Source organism: Elgaria multicarinata, chromosome 12 (genome assembly GCF_023053635.1).
Source record: "Elgaria multicarinata webbii isolate HBS135686 ecotype San Diego chromosome 12, rElgMul1.1.pri, whole genome shotgun sequence".
NCBI lineage: Eukaryota > Metazoa > Chordata > Lepidosauria > Squamata > Anguidae > Elgaria > Elgaria multicarinata.
The window spans coordinates 26,366,718-26,382,238 of record NC_086182.1 but is presented as its reverse complement, the minus strand read 5'-3'; positions in this window follow the sequence as shown (position 1 = coordinate 26,382,238).

Here is a 15,521-nt window from a genome sequence, read left to right as displayed (position 1 = left end):
CATGTGTTAAACCAGGTTCCGCCTACTGCCTTTTAATACTCTGCTGTCTGTGTTTGTCTAGGAAATGTCTGCCATCTTGTGGTCAATAGGAAGAATTACATGGACATATTATCTCCGCCCCACCCCCACCCCCCACCCCGCATCCGCTTTTATGGCACTTTAAAAAAATCATTCTGATCTATTTCAGCACTAGCATCCCCTGTTTCCTCCTCCTTCCTGGATTATTCACATAAATGATCCCCCTCAATGGAGAATTGAATGGAGTGACATTCTGATGTTAATATGCCACCATTCTGATTTGGCTGCATGGTGGTGCAATTGACAATTGTGAGTGGGAGCAAATAGAAGTGATGGCAATTTCATCAAATGAACAAAGGTCTTCACAAGGGCTGCTTAAAGAAGGGTGGTGTTTTGCAGCCCTGCCATAAAGGATCAAAGACTTGTTGAGTTGGAAGGAACCAAGAAGTTCGTCAAGTCCAAACCCCTGCTGAATGCAAGCCCTGTGATGCAGGAGGCAGCTTTAGCCATCCTTACTGGATGGATAGCCAGCCAATGCTTAAAATCCCTCCAAGGCAGGAAAAGCTACTGCCTCTCCAGCAATCTGTTCCACTGCTGAGTTTCACCTAACGTTTCACCGTTAGGTGAAACGGCTTGAAACCATGAAGAAGAAAACAGTGAATGGTTTTAACTGTGCATTTGAGCTTCTCTCGTGGACACTTTCTTCGTAGAAATGCCGTTAATGCTGGATAAAGAGTGTAAGAAAGCGATTTTTCAAACGGAATTCGTATTTCAGCCAAGGTAGGTATTATAACTGAATAACAGATGTGGGAACTCCAGTGGCCAATTTAAGCGCCAGGTGTGAAAATGGCCTCAGGTGTTCTTTTGCTACTCCTGTAGTCTAGTGAATGGGAAATGGTATTGCGGAATCTATAGCACTGAACAGCCCAATCCTCTCCATGCCTACGCACAAGCAGGTCCCATTGAGTGGGGATAGGGTTTCAATTCTAGCTGTGATAGAAATATTTTGAACACCCATTTGTTGCATTCTGATGCATTCGTTTCCAAGGCTTAGAGTGTGGGTCCGGAAACCAATTCCACTACACTTATATCCAAGTATAAACATGTGTAAATGTCAGGGTTGAACTCAGGCCCCTTTAGATTTCTGATGACTCCGATTCCGAAGCAGAGATGGAACAGCTAGATCAAAGAACAGGGGAGGAACCTGGCAACTTCACTACCCTACGGATTGTCTTCCCTAATAGAGATTTTAGAATATCATTTAGAGCCTGGGGCAGTTTGAGACCTTCCTTGAATCCACATTGTAGATTAGCACAATAAAACTGTGATACCTACAATTTTGCAACAGGTTGGCTCATGGGTTGTTGTTGTTGTTGTTGTTGTTGTTGTTATTATTATTATTATTATATTTATTTGTATCCCACGTTTTGCCCAATGCTGGGCCTCAAGGCGGCCTTACAAAGTTTAAAACATACATTGGGGGTGGGGGGAACAAAACCATAAACGTTTAAGAGCTTCGGCTATTGGGCGGTATAGAAATGAAATAAATAAATAAATAAATAAAATACACTACAAAATTATAAGACATTAACATAGATGGAGGGCCAGATTATTCTCGAAAGGCCTGCTGGAACAAAAAAGTTTTAGCCTGCTTCCAAAAGCCCATCAAGGAGGGAGCCAGCCTAGCTTCCCCAGGAAGAGAGTTCCAGCCACCGAGAAGGCCCTCTCCCATGTTCCCACCAAGCGCGCCTGTGAAGATGGTGGGACTGAAAGAAGGGCTTCTCCAGAAGATCTCAAAGCACGGGCTGGCTCATAAGGGAGAATACGTTCTTTCAAATAACCTGGACCCGAGCCATGTAGGGCTTGAACCTCATCTGTTTGTAATGCTCACCTTCGAAGCGAGTGTGGGTTGATGTACTACGAATTTGCTACTAAGTTTGCAATTGCTTCCAGTGTTCAGAACATGCTCAGTCTCATCTATATAATGCTATTTCTGTGCATACCTTGAATGATCTGGTGCATCCTCTGTCCATCTTCTGCTCTCCATGTTATAGCCATCAGCAAGTAAACATCTGATCGTGCAGGTGGGTCATGCAAAAGAAACAGCCATTCAGGAAGGGGGCTCATAACATGGTGATGCCTGCTGCACTGTGCAGTTCCAAACTACAGCTCCCAAGATGCACTTTGATATTGCGCATGCACAAAAACTCACATGCACGGGGGAAAAAATCTGGTATGAAAGGGGAACTCCTGCCAGAAACTTCTGTGGATGATTTCATTACATTCTGAGTAAATAATGAACTCACTCGGGGTAAGTTTGCCCATCACTAGTCCCAAGTCCCCTTATGTTCAGTGGGATTTACTCCCAAATAAGTGCACATATGATTGCTGACTTAGAATATAAGCCAGCTATCTTCACCGGAAAATGATATCTCTACCAGTCACCCTTCAATTTAGTGGTGTGAATCAGGTTCTGATGATGGATTTAGTTGGATAAAACACTGCAAACATTTTGAAGATGAGCATTTCATACCAACCAAAAGCAGTATTATGGCACATCATTTCAAGGAAAAAATAGGGGAAGGGCTGAAACTCTGTGGTAGTGTGTCTGTTTCAAATGCAGAAGGTCCCAGGTTTGACCCCCGGCATCTCCAAGAAGGACTAGTAGAGGAGGGGGGGACCCTGCCTGGAACCCAGGAGAGCTGCTGCCAGCCAGTGTCAACAATACCAGGATATATGGACCAATGCTGTGACTCAGTATCAGGTATTTTCAGTTTTCTCATAAATAAACCACCCAACTGTGATGTTATAGCTATACAATTTATTTTCCTGTGCTCATTTATGCAAATATCCATGAGTCAGTGAGTTACTTTGCCATAATGAAATGCACAAATTCAGGCCAGGTTCTGGCTGGACATTGGGAAAAAACCTCTTGAGTGTTAGAGCAGTAGAGCAATGGAACCAAAGACCTAGGGATGTAGTGGGCTATCCCACACTAGAGGCCTTCAAGAGGCAGCAGGACATCCCTGTGTGTGGGATGCATTGAACAAAGGGTTGGACTCGATGGCCTTATAGGCCCCTTCCAACGCTACTATCCTATGATTCTATAAATCAGGCTCCCTTCAAGTCAAAGCCTCCATAAGACAGCAATCCTATAGAGGCTACCACTTGCTTGCTTGACAGGCAGAAAGCCAGTGAGCAAGTAGGCCTTGGTATCTACTGTCCGTCCTTCTCACCACCAATGTCTGGGCCAGAGTAAGAGGCAGGAGAACAAGCAGGTTGCAACGTTGAAGAAGAGGAGCACCCCTAGGGGGCTCTTGTCAGTGGGCCCCTGCTAGGGTGTGGGTCCTTAGCAGGAGCTCAAATATGCCTACCCCTGATGCCCCCGCACAACTCAACACTATATCCGCACACACATAACCTGGTATGATTGCAGTTAGGATTATACCTATCAAAGCCTTTTACAACCAACCTTTTGGGATGGGATTTTGGGATGATGTTTATTTTAGCTGTGTATGTTGAGGCCAATCCTGGCCTGTGCCTTGGGGCGGATCTTTGCAAGATAGTCTATTATACACGTCGATCTAGCAATGAACTTGCGGCCTGCGAAGGAGGCCGTGCGCTATCAGCGGGGGGAAAAACACACGGATCCCATCGCTTGCACAACTTAGACTAGAGGAGGTGCAGGGCTGGCTATTTATCGAACCGCTGCAGCTCTCTCCAGCTCCCCAGTTAATCCCTTAAACACCCTTTCAAAGGAACAGATAAACACAATCTGGGGCATCTCATCTCTCCCCTGACTCACACATCTTTTAGCCAAGCAAACAGATAACATTTAATACGGATTGAGATAGTTTAAGTAAAGGTTACAGACTAACCTTTCTGGGAATGGCTGTTGCGACTGAGCACAGAATTTTCAGGGAAATGCTTTGAGTTTTTTTATTCCTTTCACCTCAACGTGTGTGTGTGTGTGTGTGTGTGTGTGTGTGTGTGTGTGTGTGTGTGTGTTGGGGGGGGAAGCACACACCAATCATGATGCTGCTGGTGATAAGAGATGAGCCGGGGAGGGGGCGGGCTTCAAATCTATAGCGAAAGTGCAGACACACACCACACATTAGACCCTCCCCATGAGATATTTTCATGCAATCCATTTCCTAGCATAAAGCCCATCAATTGCAATTTGTCCACAACTGTCATCGGAAGCCATTACTGTCTGCGGCACAGCAAACACACACGTATATATATATAACAAGTATTTACAGCACTCAGATTTTTGTCATCTGCAAGATATTATAATCACCAGCAGAAGGAAAACAGGAGAGGGGAGGGAATGGCACCGCTCCTTCTGACGCCTCGCTTGCAATGTTATGTAGGTTGCTGTCAATGGTCTCAACCAAAAGGGTGAGGACTGGGATGGAGGGAATATCCAGCTTAATTAAAGAGGAATTGTGCAGGGAAGGGGCCTTGTAGGGCTGCTCTGATTTCTCAGCCGTTGCCTGCTCATGAGGAATGGCTTGTACAATCTAAGTTGCAGCTCTTGCAGGGGTGAAGGATAGGGATGGCGAAGTGCAGGGATGTTTCCATTTGGGTTTGATCAGAGGTTTTCTTTTTTTGCACCGCCCAGTACTGAATGCGGACTCGAACGCGATTTGCAGATGAAGTGCTGAGCACTTTGGATAGCTCCTTTAGAGTTCAGACTGGTTCTGAGTGAAACCCAGAGCGGATTCACTGCCCCCACTGATATAGGAACCACCAGCCACCACTGGAGATGAGGGCACTGTTTCCCTTGTGAGCACTAGTGTATGGGTGGGGATGTGAATGAGGGTCTCTGGGTATGTGTTTGCATGCACAGGTGCGGCCCCTGGCACCTCAGGCGACACCCAAAGGGGAGCTATGGGCTGAGAAGGTTATGCACAACAGATCCAGTGATTATTCCAACATCCTATTTCCACCAGATGCTCCTGAGAAGCCCAGAAGAAAGGCATCAAGGCAGTCAGCATCCCTTGTTGTTGTTCCCCAACACTGGCAAATTCAGTATCACGCAGGCTCAGATATGGAGGTTATGCTTGGCTAACATGGATAATTGCCTCACAATGACCAGACTGAGCCCCTGAGCTTGGAAACTCTCAGAGGCTGCAAGTGGTTGGATGAGGTTAACGGAGCACACCCATTGCCAAACATCAGGACTCCTCCTTCTCCTTCTCCTTCTCCTTCTCCTTCTCCTTCTCCTTCTCCATCTCCATCTCCATCTCCATCTCCATCTCCATCTCCATCTCCATCTCCATCTCCTCCTCCTCCTCCTCCTCCTCCTCCTCCTCCTCTTCTTCTTCTTCTTCTTCTCCATCTCCATCTCCATCTCCATCTCCATCTCCATCTCCATCTCCATCTCCTCCTCCTCCTCCTCCTCCTCCTCCTCCTCCTCCTCCTCCTCCTCCTCCTCTTCTTCTTCTTCTTCTTCTTCTTCTTCTTCTTCTTCTTCCCGTTCCTCTTCCTCTTCCTCTTCTTCCGCCTCCACCTCCTCCTCCTCCTCCTCCTCCTCCTCCTCCTTCTTCTTCTTCTTCTTCTTCTTCTGGAAATATATGCTCCTGCTCAGGGTTCCACGCAGCTAACCACGTTCTCTGCCAGAATACTCCATTCAATTTCAAGGCGCCATAGTACCTATGATGGATGAATAGCTATTGAAGATGCTGGAGTTGGCGGAGATGGCAAAACTTACCTCAATAATTAGAGAAAAGTCAACATTTGGGTTTAGAACTGAATGGAAACCTTTTATAGACATTATGCAGGATTAAGAAAATAATGATTTGTTTATCCATGGATTCCATGGATAAGAAGAAAACTCGAAGATAAAAGAAAGAGGGGAATTTTGACTTTGCAATTATAGAGCAAGAGAAAATATTGTTACATATTTTTGCTGTGGAGAAAACCAGAAGCCCATCTTAATTTCGTATGTGTGTTTGTTTGATATGTCTTACTTTGTGTATTTTGTGTTTGTTAGTTTGTTATGTTTTGAAACAGTAATAAAAATAAAGTTTCTCCTACCCCTGTTTCCGACCCTCCGCACAACACATAATTAGCATTATGTGGTTGCTGAACTGTCCCACGAAGTTGTCGAGGGTGGGGGAAGAGTTGTCCCTTAAGTTTTTAAATAAGGTTTTGTGCGGGGGTGGGGGGATACTTCTGCAAGCCTTTGCATTTCCCCCAAGGATGCTGCTACCTCTCCCTTGTTTCTCAGTGACCCTCTTCTGGCTCCACGCCTGTTGGCACGCACCACTGAAGTTCGCTATTGAAGGGAGTGAGAATAGCGGCAAAAGGGGGCTGAGTGTGTTGGAAGCCCATCTTCCATCCGTTCCTTTTTTTTCTTACCGATCCCCAGACTTCTCCTTTGGCCCCACATTCATCATACATCTTGGCAGCTCATCAATAAAAATGGGGAATGTCTTGAAACCTGTAGCTGCCAAGGGAGGTGGAGGGGGGGGGGGTTGAATGCTGGCAAATGACAGGGCCCTTATCTTAATTACTAGCTTATTTGCATTTAAATGAAGGCTATTCTATAATTACCAGCAAATGTTTTGTGTTGGAGCTGAAATACTTCTCCATGGGCTGTCAGTTCCATTCCATTTCCATTTTCTTTCCCCATTCTTCTGCTTTGTAATCAGGTGACACACACTGAGCGACGCAATTCTACAGCCTTGCCTTCCTGCATCGCAGACAGAGCCTAGTTAATAAGCTTCACGTTCAGACGGAAGGCACTGCTGTTCTCCTTAGCCTCTCTTATAGGCAGGAAGAAAGGGCTTTTGTTGGCAATGGAGAGCCGTGGAAACACTGGGCATGCAAAGCTGCTGATGATCAATTTTGCATGTTCAAATGGGAGGTGAGATTTGGGTGTCCAGCCCGTTCATGGCCAGATCGAAGTCTAGGTCCGCTGAAAGTGGGGGATGGCTCGATCAAGCCCATTTTGAAATGGCCAAATGAATCTGGCTGGCCAAAAGCATCTGATGGCATGCTGAAGGCAGATTTACTCCAGCCAGGAAATTGGCAGCAATACAGGAACCGGAGTGTGGCATTAATGTTCATGTCAGGATTAGCATAACTATATTTCAGCTGGCACAGACGCTGGGAGCCACAGATCTAAGGACACAGAAGAAAGGATGACTTTGTCTGGATTTCACAAGAGCACTGTGAATTCGCCTGATAACTTCGAGAAGTCCCGTTGTGGACACATGTCTATGGAAACAGGATATTTGAAGTGGGAAAGCGGCTTAACTAGGCGTGTATAAGTGTGAGAAGTCACATCTGCTTTCCAGCTGAAATGGAAGATCTCCTTCTCAAGCACTGCTAGGTAGACTGCACCTGCAGCTGGACGTTGAGCTGAATTGAACAGATCACATTCACAACACCAACAAACCAGGAAAATCCATGCATGGACTATTAATCAAATACACATATTAGAATAAATAATTTATCAGCAGTGTTGCCGGTGGGATATGTGAAATCTATGCCAATGTTTTCATGCAGGCAATTCCATTCTACCAAATCCAATGTGGTCCCATTTCATATTTGGGTTCAGGAGTGAATTGGAAACATCACTAACTCTAGTCCTTCTCAGATAAAACATTGGAGAAACAGGAAGAGTCTCAACAAGACTGGCAAAATTGATCCTGTGTGTGTGTGTGTGTTTGTGTGTGTGTGTGTGTACATCTCAGTTTGCCAGCAGTTTTCATCCAAACTAAAACCTGAAGCAAATTTCTGGCTTCTTCTTCAGGCAGGGAACCTGAGAAATTTTTAGGGAAGCCAAATTTGGCAACCACTAGTAAAATTTTGCCAGGACATTTTTTTATGTTTACCATAGGGTGACCAAATGAAAAGGAGGACAGGGCTCCTGTATCTTTAACAATAATGTAGAAAAGGGAATTTCAGCAGGTGTCAATTGAAGAGGGTGAAATTCCCTCTTCATCACAACAGTTAAAGCTGCAGAAGCCCTGCCCTCTTTTGTATCTGGCCACTCTACTATAGCTAGTGTAGCTTTAACTGTTGTGATGAAGAGGGAATTTCACCCTCTTCAATTGATACCTGCTGAAATTCCCTTTCCTACATTACTGTTAAAGATACAGGAGCCCTGTCCTCCTTTTCATTTGGTCACCCTAGTTTACCACAGCAAGTGCCAGTGAAGCACTAGTATAACTGAGGACCAAACACAGACATTGCTTTAACTCTTTATCTAGCAGCTATGGTCCTTTTCACTTTTACTTTAGAGAAGGCACGGGGGTCTGATCTGGATTGGGGCCCTATTTAAGTAAGGGGAGGTAGGGAAGCTTTTAAAATCTCGATCAGACTCTTTGCACCTACTCTAGATTAAAAATGAAAAGAAAAGACATAGCTGTTAGATACAGGTTCAAAGTGATGTCTCTTTTGGCCATCAAGAGCCATTCAAAAGAACACTTGTCTATGCAACTCTCACATATGAGACACACTGGGTGTCCTTGAGCAAGTGATAGAGCTCATCCTGAGCTTTATCTCCCAGGCTGTTATTGGGATCAAACAGTAAGTATTGTCATGAACGGTGCTGGCTCCAGGTTTTTGAAGGCACAAGGGCAAGACACCTACAATGGTCCCTTTCCAGGTTGTCACACAGATGAGGGCCAGGATCTCTTCTCGAACCTCCCAAAGTGCAGGATATGTAATAATGGGCTCAAGTTCTAAGAAGCCAGATTCTGGCTGGACATCAGGAAACCTTCCTGACTGTTAGAACAGTACACCAATGAAACCAATTGCCTAAGGGAGGTTGTGGCCTCTCCTACACTAGAGGCATTCAAGAGGCAGCTGGAGAGCCATCTCTCAGGGATGCTTTAAGGTGGATTCCTGCATTGAACAAGGGGTTGGACTTGATGGCCTTATAGGCTCCTTCCAACTCTACTATTCTATGATTCCTCAGTAAGTCTAGCTTCTGACCATCATTCTCACCAGCTACTATTGCTCCTCATCCTCTTTCTCATTTCTATCTCTTTCTTCCTTCTGAAGACCACTGCTATCTGGGCCAGAGAAATAAGCAGGCAAACAAGCTGGTGAAAAAGACGAGCAACTCCAGGAGGTTCTTGTCAATGGATGCCGGCTTGGGTACGGGCCCTTGGCAAATGTCTAGTCATGGCTATCCTTGATAGGGACCCTAATTAAGAAGCACTGGTATAAATGTACAGCTATACAAAAGGGTGAAATAACTCTGAGATGCATACAGGACACATTGGGTGGCACTGGAAAAGTGACTATCTCATCCTGTTCTCCTACACCTTCCGGGCTGTCTGGGAGAAAAACATTAAGTAACTTCATGCAGCGTGTCCACAGAGATGTGCTACATATTGTTGACAGCTTCATCTTCTCCCCCTTGGGAATTAAACACCGACATTGTTAATCCAGGGCACTGCTTGCTCCATTGGGGACAGGTAACCCTTATCTGTCACCAGCCAATGCACTAACATCCCCAGCTAGAGGGGGCCTGAGGATTTGAGCTGCATGGTTATCAGGGGATGTTTCATTTAATAACTGCCTGGGATGCAGCCCCAGGCCTGAGGATCAGTGTCTTAATTAAGTAATAACATTCCCCCGGTGGAACGTGGCCTTGGCAAGCCCCGGAGCTGAAATGCGGCTGACCCAGCATTAAGCGAAGAGCGCTAATGGAGCAATGCGAAGGGGGTGTTTGCAAAAAGCCGGGCTGGCTTCGGGCAACATTATTGAAATGAGAAAAGGCGATGTGCAATCAAAATGAGATTAATCCTCTGTCCCTCGCCAGGCGGTGCTCGGAACGGTCCCCGGACACTCAATACGGTACAAACCCAAGAGCCTCCAGTTGGCGCCCTGACTAATTACTCCTAATTGAGGAGAGAACACGGAAAGAGGCAGGTCAGCAGGAAATGCTGGCCGAGCTCCAAGCCCTCTTTTTTTTTTGGAACGGCCGTATTTGACGAGGTTGCAGTATTTAAGAGCTTTAATTAACGCCATAAGGAGGAGGGTGGGGAGAAAGAAGACCTACTTTCCTGCCCCCCTCTCATTTCATCATCTGTTCTTTCGAGACAGTTTTAAGACACTAAAAGACTGCCTCTCAAATTTGGTTTGCCAAGATCTAGGGGCGACTTGATGTAAAGGAAGCGGCGGATATTTGTGGGGAATGGGGAACTCTCAGAAAGCGCTGCGCTTCTCATCTCTCTGGGAGAATTTGCACCTCTGCAAATTCTCTCTTGGAGCCCACTATTGCAAGTACAGGAGACTGGTCCTCCTTTATATCAACTTACTAGAAGTTCAATGCTCTGAAGAGCATTTGCCAGGGGGAGCCTGGTTGCATTGCACCACTGAGCAGCATACACAACAGGCAATGTGCAACAGACAAGCTGGAGCCTGTTCAGACGAGGGCAACCAGGATGATCAGGGGTCTGGAAAAAAAGCCCTATGAAGAGAGACTGAAACAACTGGGCATGTTTAGCCTGGAGAAGAGAAGATTGAGGGGAGACATGATAGCACTCTTCAAGTACTTCAAAGGCTGTCACACAGAGGAGGGCCAGGATCTCTTCTCGATCCTCCCAGAGTGCAGGACACGGAATAACGGGCTCAAGTTAAAGGAAGCCAGATTCCGGCTGGACATCAGGAAAAACTTCCTGACTGTTAAAGCAGTATGACAATGGAACCAGTTACCTAGGGAGGTTGTGGGCTCTCCCACACTAGAGGCCTTCAAGAGGCAGCTGGACAACCATCTGTCAGGTATGCTTTAGGGTGGATTCCTGTATTGAGCAGGGGGTTGGACTCGATGGCCTTGTAGGCTCCTTCCAACTCTGCTATTCTATGATTCTATGATACCTGTATGAATCAGGATGGCATCAAGGGTAGGCAGGACTGGGGACCTGCTGAGGAGGCCCAATGGCAAAAGCCGCCTGGAGTTCTCTTCTTCAGCATCGCAACCTGCTTTTTCACCTCCCTCTCATTCTGGCACGGAGGAGGGGGAGGAGGAAGAGGAGCAGAGCAGGTGCCACTGTCTACTTGCTCACTTGCTCTGTGTCCACCAGGCAAGGAAACGGTTGCAACAATGAGAAAGAGGATGATGAACAAGAGGAGCTGGTGGCAATGGTGATGAGAAAGTAGATTCACTGAGGGAGGGGACTATTGTGGGGATCTTGTCCAAGGACCCTCAATGCAGCCGGCACTGTGTGTACACCTGCCTGGGTGCTGCTCATAGGAACAATTGCTTTATACCTGGACAGACTAATTGTCCATCTGGCTCAGTATTGTTTATTCTGACTGGCATCAGCTCTTCAGGTCTCAGGCAGAGAAAGTCATCTCTATCACCTGCGACCAGATCCTTTTAACCTGAGGCATCAGGGCATCCAACAAGGACTCCTACGGACACAGGCATGGGTGTCGGTGTTGTTGCTTTCTTTGGGTGCACATCTGTCATTCACGTGTTGCACACTTGCAGTGGGGAACCCCAGTTGTACCCATAGAAAATGCTCGGGCTGAATTTAGAGACTGCTACCATTCATAGAATAGTAGAGTTGGAAAGGGCCTATAAGGCCATCGAGTCCAACCCCCTGCTTAATGCAGGAATCCACCTTAAATCATCCCTGACAGGTGGCTGTCCAGCTGCTTCTTGAAGGCCTCAAAAGTGGGAGAGCCCACAACCTCCCTAGTTAATTGCTCCCATTGTTGTACTGCTCTAACAGTCAGGAAGTTTTTCCTGATGTCCAGATGGGATCTGGCTTCCTGTAACTTCAGCCCCTTATTCCAGCAACCCCACCACCCCAGCTCTGTTCCTGTGCCTTTTAGAGCAGCTGGACACATAACAATTTAACAAGCAACACTTTTCCTGGCATGATGAGAAAGGCTTCCCTGCTTGATTTCTTTATGCCAAGCTGCCTTAAAGTAACAGAAACAGGACCAGCCATGTTTTATCAACACCATCATCATCTCCTCCTCCAAGGAAGTCTCCCATACAAAGTTTGACCAGACCCCAATCTGAATGACTTCAGTGAGTTGTTGCATCCTTTGCCTTTGGACTGTGCCTTTGAAGACACCTATTCCAGTCATTCCTCCATTATATATGGGTTCCCCCAAATGCTGTTAAGGAAGCATGATCCATCTAAAACTGTCTGAATGCCTTTCTGTCACTTTGCGCCATACGGAGCTCAGATATCGTTCTCAAACTCTTCCTGCTACTTACCCGTCTGTAATCCAAAGGCTGAGATTTACTTCCCACCGCCTCTTTAAAAACACTTTAAGTCTGATGGCTGATGATTAAGTCTCTTAGAGTTCTGAGGTACTCAACACTCAAGATCTTCCAGCAATCTGCTCTTTTTGTTGTAGTTGTTAGCAGTGGCTCTTCCCGTGAAAACTGAACTCTCTGTTGGGCTTTAAGCTTATTAAAACCTATTCAGCCTTTTCCAAAGAAGCTTTCCTCCCTCCCAAATGTCTTCCTCTTTCTACCCTTGCAATGACTTTCTTTCAGGTGATTTGAATGTCTATGGAACAATGTTTATGGAAGCCAGATTCTGGCTGGACATCAGGAAAAACTTCCTGACTGTTAGAGCAGTACAACAATGGAACCAGTTACCTAGGGAGGCCGTGGGCTCTCCCACACTAGAGGCATTCAAGAGGCAGCTGGACAACCATCTGTCAGGTATGCTTTAGGGTGGATTCCTTATAGTTCCCTTCCAACTCTACTATTCTATGATTCTACTTTCCAAGAACATTAAGAACATAAGAAGAGCCCTGCTGGATCAGACCAAGGGTCCATCTAGTCCAGCACTCTGTTCATATAGTACACAACCACCTCTGCCCCAGGAACCCACAAGCACAACATGAATACATCAGCGCCCTCCTGCCCATGTTCTCCAGGACCTGATGCACATAAACATACTGCCTTGGATACTGGATGTAGTACACAGCCATCGGGCTATTAGCCGTATCCTCCATGAATTTGTCCAATACCCTTTTAAATCCATCGAAATTGGTGTTGAATGCTATGTCTTGCAGTGAGTTCCATAGTTTAACTATCTATGTGTAAAGAAGTACTTTACTTTATCTGTCCTGACTCCCCCACCAGTCAGCTTCATGAGATGACCCCAGGTTCTAGAATTATAAGAGAGCAAGAAAAATGGTCTCCCTTTCCGCCTTTTCCTTACCTAATAAAGGCAACTTCATGGAACTTCTCTGTCATGAAGGAGTGATGACACACTTCAAGCAAGGGGTGGAAAACTTCAGTCCCTGGCAGAGCCAGCTCTACCATTGGGCAGAGTGAGGCAGTTGCTTCAGGCAACAGATGCTGGGAGGCTGCAGGGACATGTTGGGCGAGAAATCTGTGAGCCACATGGCTTGTCATCTGCCCCCGAGGCTAGCCAGCTGCATTTAGCTCCAGTGAAGGAAGATGATCCATCCTTAGGATTGAGGATTGCCATCTAAAGAGCCCCCACCCCATTGTAAGACCCTTAAAACCAGAATCTTTGAGAGTTGCCTTCAGCTGGAATCTGACAGGTTTCTTGGACACTTATCAGGTGCTTTGTCAAAGATTACATTCACAGTCATGGGGGAAATCCCTCAATGAGAGATTGACAGTTGGCTTCCTCTTGACGTTATCACCTTTAATAGAGGATTGCATGGGATCTGGGAGGGAGGGTTTCCTAGAGGCCACTCTCCATGAATAAGGAGCAAAAAGGTCAAGCCAGCACCTCACATGAGCCAAATGTGTGCACCTCTAGAACATTTTCCATAACAAGTGTACAATAATTCCTAGGTAGATGAGTTGATGCCGTCAGAGATCCCCGATGCTAGAAAGTTTGAAACCCACTGTGGTAGTAGAATAAAACACAGAAATATGAACCCATCTCCAGGCCGGAGCTGATGGATTCAGTGTTGACGCCAAATTCTCTGAAGTGCTCTAGCACGACAACAAACAAACCCACTCATTGTAAATAAATCAACCACATTTCCTCCAGGGCCGGGGCGGGGGGAAGGGAAGCTTAACAGCAGTGTGGAGGCTGAGAGGAGAATTCCAATGAAGTTTTGAAAAACTCTTTTGACATTTGAGAAAAGAAATCATTGAGCATCTAAAGCGAGGGGGAGAGCACGAACCTCACTAGTTGAATGTCACATTTCAGTCTAGAAAGATAGCAGCTGTTTTATCTCCAGGAACAGGTGGCTTTAAGCAGCAGAGGAGATGCGTTGGGAACAATTCTGGTGCTGTTTACACCCCCCTGGTGCCTATAAAATGGCCCCGGATCCAGGAGAGTTAACCTGGATTTACACCACAGGGAGGAGGGAAATCCAGTGTGAATACTTAGTGAGACAATAAGAGGCTTCTGAGTTAGGAAAACTCGGGGCCAATTTGGATGCTATTTATTTATTTCCTGCATTTTATTTATTTATTCATTTGTATTGTTATTTATTTACTGCATTTCTATACTGCCAAAGAGCTGAAGCTCTCTGGGTCGTTCATGACTGAAGGTGAAATCCGCAAAATTCACAAACAATGCATACCGAATGGAAAATCTCATGCAGATTAAAACCGCTACAGAATAAAACTGGCCAGGAATGGTAGGAAAATGTCATGATATAATTGAAAACCAAGGCTCTCTCCTGCCTTTCCAAACCCCACACTGGCCCCCCAAACCTCCTAGATCATTCCCAAAGCCTCTTCCCATTCTACTCACTAAAACTGTAAATTCCTCCAGAAACTTTTCTGGTGAAATTTTGTAGATATGAAATATCTGACTGTTAGAGCAGTACGACAACGGAACCAGTTACCTAGGGAGGTTGTGGGCTTTCCCACACTAGAGGCATTCAAGAGGCAGCTGGACAACCATCTGTCAGGGATGCTTTAGGGTGGATTCCTGCATTGAGAAGGGGGTTGGACTTGATGGCCTTGTAGGCCCCTTCCAACACTGCTATTCTATGATTCTATGAACATGCATAAATGTTTCCTGGCAGCTCTTTTATGATCTCTTGATTCCTTGCCCCACACTGTAACTACCACACCACACTTGTCTTCAGAAGAAGTGGCTCCAGAGTTTGTTTATTATTTATTTATTTATTTATTACATTTCTATACCGCCCAATAGCCAGAGCTCTCTGGGCGGTTCACAAAAATTAAAACCATTCAAAGTATAAAACAACAGTATAAAACCATAATATAAAATACAATATAAAAGTTAATGTTCAGGGAGAAGATGTGCCTATGGAAAACTGTCGATAGACTTTCATCTCCCCTGGACAAATTCTCCAGAAAGACCCCAGGGGAAGCTGCCCTGCACCCAGAGGAAATTGTAGTACCATCCTCAGATTACATGAGCTTGGACAATGAGGAAACTACCATGCCACAGATACTCCCACATCATTACAACCTAAGATTGCTCAAACAGGCCAGGACCCTTTAAAGAAACAAAGCATCAGTCAGTATGGAGGTGGGGCCAACCAGTCTAAATGCAACCAAACTCTTATTGATGGCTCAGCCTTGCTCTGATCCTTGT